Raw genomic sequence first — 5,514 nt, 5'->3', positions numbered from 1 at the left:
GCGCTCCTCATAAAACCGCGCCTCAGAGACCTATGGGAAATGAAGTCCAGAATCCGAGAATCCGCGGCAGCGGAAGCAAGGCGGCTCACTTTCCCAGCATACAACTCTGCAAGGCCTTAACGAGCTTTGTCTCAGAGACTTCCGGGAAATGCAGTTCACCTCGCGGGAGCCCTAGGGCTTGAAGCGCGGCCTTCAGAAGGCAGCTTGAGCCGCCCGCTAAGGGACATCCAAAATCTGTGGTGGGTGGCGGGATGTATTACAGAGTTGCAGAATCTACAAATGTTGGAAGTCCTGCACTACATTCAGAGTTCTCCCAGCATGAATTTCATCCCATTGCTAAGGACAACCTGCCACCAACTCTTGGGAAATGTAGTTCAGTGTTGAGGAAGGAAGCAACAAAACATGGGAGTCCTGCGGTCTTGTTTGCCCCCCACATGCATTTCGGACCCTTTAATAGGAGTACCTAGATAGCAGTCAGTGGTACATTACTTTGGGAGTTATAGCTGACTCTAACAAAATGGGTTTGAATTGCCAGGGTCCTTTTACTATGTTTGGTTTTTGTTTGTTTGTTTCTTTCCCCTACAATTACAGTTAGCTCTTCCTATCCGTGGGTTTTGCATCCAGGGATTCAACCAATTAAAAATAGTATTTTGAGCCTGACCTGTGGTGGCGCAGTGGGTAAAAGCATTGACCTGGAACACTGAGGTCGCTGGTTCAAAACCCTGGGCTTCCCTGGTCAAGGCACATATGGGAGTTGATGCTTCCTTCTCTCTCTGTCTCTCTCTCTCTGTCTCTCTCTCTCTCTGTCTTCTCTCTCTAAAATGAATAAATAAAATCTTTAAAAAAAAAAATAGTATTTTGAGCCTGACCAGGCGGAGGCGCAGTGGATAGAGCATTGGGCTGGGATGCGGAGGACCTACGTTCGAGACCCCGAGGTTGCCAGCTTCAGCATGGGCTCATCTGGCTTAAGCAAAAAGCTCACCAGCTTGGACCCAACGTCGCTGGCTCGAGAAAGGGGTTACTCGGTCTGCTGAAGGCCCACAGTCAAGGCACATATGAGAAAGCAGTCAATGAACAACTAAGGTGTTGCAACGAAAAACTAATGATTGATGCTTCTCATCTCTCTCCGTTCCTGTCTGTCTATCCCTATCTGTCCCTCTATCTGACTCTGTCTCTGTAGAAAAAAAAAATGTCTTGAAACAAATAAAAATAGAAACACAGGCCTGACCTGTGGTGGCGCAGTGGATAAAGCGTCGACCTGGAAATGCTGAGGTCGCCAGTTCGAAACCCTGAGCTTGCCTGGTCAAGGCACATATGGAAGTTGATGCTTCTAGCTCCTTCCCCCTTCTCTCTCTCCTCTCTCTCCCTCTCTGTCTCTCTCTCTCCCTCTCTCTCTCCTCTCTAAAAATGAATAAATAAATAAATAAAATAGAAACACAACATACCAAAAAAATTATAAAAATTATAAATAAATCAGCAAAAAAAAATAGTATTTTTTTTTTAAAAGAGGAGAGAGAGTGAGAGAGAGAGAGAGAGAGAGAAGGGGGAGGGAGGAGCAGGAAGCATCAACTCCCATATGTGCCTTGACCAGGCAAGCCCAGGGTTTTGAACCGGCGACCTCAACGTTCCAGGTCGACGCTTTATCCACTGCGCCACCATAGGCCAGGCAAAAAATAGTATTTTGATTTGGTTAGGAATCCAGGCTGCAGAGGGCTAACTGCATGCATTGTTCTACTTCTTTTATATAATGGCCTGATCATTCACGGAATCTGGTAGCCACAGGGGTCCTGGAATCAATTTTCTATGCTAGCTAGGGCTGGCTGAAGTTTTCAAGTATTGGGGGAGTCCAAAGTTATATACAGCTTGTCTATTGCACAGGGGTCTGCACCCCTAACCCTCATGTTTTTTAGGGTTAACTGTAAAAGAATTACTAGTCTCATCTATGTGTGTGTGTGTGTGTGTGTGTGTGTGTGTGTGTGTGTGTGTGACAGAGACAGAGAGAGTCAGAGAGAGGGACAAATAAGGACAGACAGACAGGAAGGGAGAGAGATGAGAGGCATCCATTCTTCCTTGCGGCTCCTTCATTGTTCATTGATCCTTTCTCATATTGTAGTAAGGTACCAAAAGGCTGCAAAATTAATATTGATATTTTAGGAGGAAAGGTCAGGTTTTCTGTCCTGTCCTTCCTTTGAGGAGGGGAGGAAGAAGAGCGTAGAAGTTTCTGGCTTGCAAGGACAATGGGTCATTTAGTTCTAACTATAGAATAAAGGTTACCTGAGGAACTTCTTTTACCTTTCAATAAGAGACAGAATTTACATACCTCCCTTCCTGGAATCTTTTTTTTTTTTTTGTATTTTTTCAAAGTTAGAAGTGGGGAGGCAGTCAGACAGACTCCTTCATGTGCCCTACTGGGATCCGCCCGACCAGGATCCACCCGGCATGCCCACCATGAAGTGATGCTCTGCCCATCTGGGGCATTGCTCCGTTGCAACCGGAGCCATTCTAGGACCTGAGGTGGAGGCCATGGAGCCATCCTCAGCTCCCGGGCCAACTTTGCTCCAATGGAGTCTTGGCTGTGGGAGGGAGGAGAAAAGAGGGAGAGAGAGAGAGAGAGAGAGAGAGAGAGAGAGAGAGAGAAAGCAGAGGAGGAAGGGTAGAGAAACAGATGGGCCCTTCTTCTCTGTGTCCTGACCAGGAATCAAACCCAGGACTTCCACACGCTTGGTCGATGCTCTACCCCTGAGCCAACCGGCCAGGGCTGTTTTTTTCTTTTGAGGGGGAGGCCAGTGTATATCTGTAGAGAAGCTTGAGGCTGGAGCTTTGCATATCCTGGGATCTAGGACAGTAGGTAGGTTAAGGCTCAGAGGTTGACTGCTGGGAACAGACTAGATGACACCTTCATTCAACCCAGGGGTAGTCAACCTTTTTATACCTACTGCCCACTTTTGTATCTCTGTTAGTAGTAAAATTGTCTAACTACCCACTGGTTCCACAGTAATGGTGATTTATAAAGTAGGGAAGTAACTTTACTTCATAAAGTTCATAAAGCAGAGTTACAGCAAGTTAAAGCATATAATAATAATTACTTACCAAGTACTTTATGTTGGATTTTTGCTAAGTTTGGCAGAATAAATCTTTTTTTTTTTTTTTTTTTTTTTTTTTTTGTATTTTTCTGAAGCTAGAAACGGGGAGAGACAGTCAGACAGACTCCCGCATGCGCCCGACCGGGATCCACCCGGCACACCCACCAGGGGCGATGCTCTGCCCACCAGGGTGCGATGCTCTGCCCCTCCGGGGCTTCGCTCTGCCAAGACCAGAGCCACTCTAGCGCCTGGGGCAGAGGCCAAGGAGCCATCCCCAGCGCCCGGGCCATCTTTGCTCCAATGGAGCCTTGGCTGCGAGAGGGGAAGAGAGAGACAGAGAGGAAGGAGGGGGGGGGGGTGGAGAAGCAAATGGGCGCTTCTCCTATGTGCCCTGGCCGGGAATCGAACCCGGGTCCCCCGCACGCCAGGCCAACGCTCTACCGCTGAGCCAACCGGCCAGGGCCCAGAATAAATCTTTATAAAACAACTTACTATAGTTAAATCTATCTTTTCATTTATACTTTGGTTGCTCTGCTACTGCCCACCTTGAAAGCTGGAAGGCCCACTAGTGGGCGGTAGGGACCAGGTTGACTACTACTGATCCAGCTGACCTAAATCCGGGGCATTTCTTCCTCAAGGCACTAATTATAAACTGTCTTCTCACTTAAATACTCTAGTCATTATCTTCCCAACAAATGACGTATTTGGGTATGATCTAGTGTGTCAGAAAAGATGGTCTTTGTTCTTTTTGCCTCCAAGTTTCCTCCAGTTTTCTTGGATGTTTCCTTCCACTTTCATTCTACACAAGTAAAAACATTTCTGGTTGAAATATAGAAAAGAAAGGCTTGTAGCAATAAGTAGCATAAGTAACTTCATTTAGCTTCTCTTCTATCTTAAACTCTAAGTGACTCCAGAACTTACTTAGGTCTAAAACTCCCTACCCGCGCGGCCTTGAAGTTAGTTTCGCCAAATTGCAGATGTGTCAGGGGTAGGTTGTAAATCCTAGAATGTTTAGAAATGTTTTTGTTGGGCATGCGAAACATTTATCACTACTGTGTTATCATCTTCAAAGCTTATGATCTTAGTGTGTAAAAATATTTTTTCTTTACATTGATCCTATAGCTAAACATTGGAACAAGACAGTAGTAAGATTTAATGAGCTTATTAGCGAGATTAATGAATATGTTTTATTGCTCTTGTACCACGCTTCGCTGGGCTCCCCCTCCTTCCCATTCCCCAGCCAGTATGTGATTTTGTCTTTAGAAGCTGGCCTAAAACTGTGTTTGAGGCTGCATGATTTGACTTAGGTCTTCGTGTGGTTGCTGGCTTTGAATAAAAGACTCCTTTAAATTTGAACTTTAGTGTGGATTATGTCTGAATACTCTCGCTGGTTTTGCTACACTATGAGCTCTGATCAGTGAAAACCATTGCATGTATGTATTTAAAAAAAGAAGTTTTTTGGTTTTTTTTTCAATTAGCAATAATCGCACCTCGGATAAACCTCATTGGCTATGATACTGCCACTACGCAAAGCTAAAAAAAAAGTTTTTATACAGTCTTCATGTTGGGAATCTTTTGTATAGCAGATATCCTTAGATTGTATCACTTAATCTCTAATTATAAACATTTCTATAATATAAAGTGATTACAAATTTTCTCAGTGGCTGCAGCAATAATGTCACATGTGGTGGGTGAACTAGGGATAACATAACTGAAGTCACATTCAATGTGTGCAGTAATTTGACTTATATAGTCATTATATTTTTCTGTAGCACATTGTGAGTCTCTGTTCATTCAGTTTTGCTACTCACTTTGGAATTTGTTGTGTCTCTTTTTTTTTTTTTTTTTTTTTAAAAAACAAAATTGTCTCTTTTTTTAATTTTTTTTAAAAATTTTTTTTTTAATTTATTCATTTTAGAGAGGAGAGGGAGAGACAGAGAGAGAGAAGGGGGGAGGAGCTGGAAGCATCAACTCCCATATGTGCCTTGACCAGGCAAGCCCAGGGTTTAGAACCGGAGACCTCAGCATTTCCAGGTCGACGCTTTATCCACTGCACCACCACAGGTCAGGCTGTGTCTCTTTTTTTTGTATGTCTCAGACATTTCTGGTTACACTTATCTTTAGGTAGTTTATACTTCTATGAAATTATAAGTAGTACCCTTTTAGAAGATTCCCAGCTTCTAAATGTTGTATTTTAATAGAGCAATTAAATTATTCTCGGTGTTCTTGAAAGAGACATTTCAGTGGATTCCTTTACATTTTCTAGTTGAGCAGTCTTATCTGTGAATAATTTGGCATATCAAGTGTAAGTGGCATGAAGAAATTTATTTATTTATTTATTTAATATTTGTATTTTACTGAAGTTAGAAGTGAGGAGGCAGTCAGACTCCTGCATACGCCCGACCTGGATCCACCCGGCATGCCCACCAGG

At 43.8% G+C, this 5,514-nt stretch overlaps 1 pseudogene; it reads right to left on the bottom strand.

Annotated features, from left to right (window-relative positions):
- Nucleotides 1-4,511: 4,511 nt before the first annotated feature.
- LOC136401828 (U4 spliceosomal RNA) lies at nucleotides 4,512-4,618 on the bottom strand (annotated as a pseudogene).
- Nucleotides 4,619-5,514: the final 896 nt, after the last annotated feature.

Source organism: Saccopteryx leptura, chromosome 3 (assembly GCF_036850995.1).
Source record: "Saccopteryx leptura isolate mSacLep1 chromosome 3, mSacLep1_pri_phased_curated, whole genome shotgun sequence".
Lineage (NCBI taxonomy): Eukaryota > Metazoa > Chordata > Mammalia > Chiroptera > Emballonuridae > Saccopteryx > Saccopteryx leptura.
This window is presented reverse-complemented; position numbering and strand designations above follow the sequence as displayed.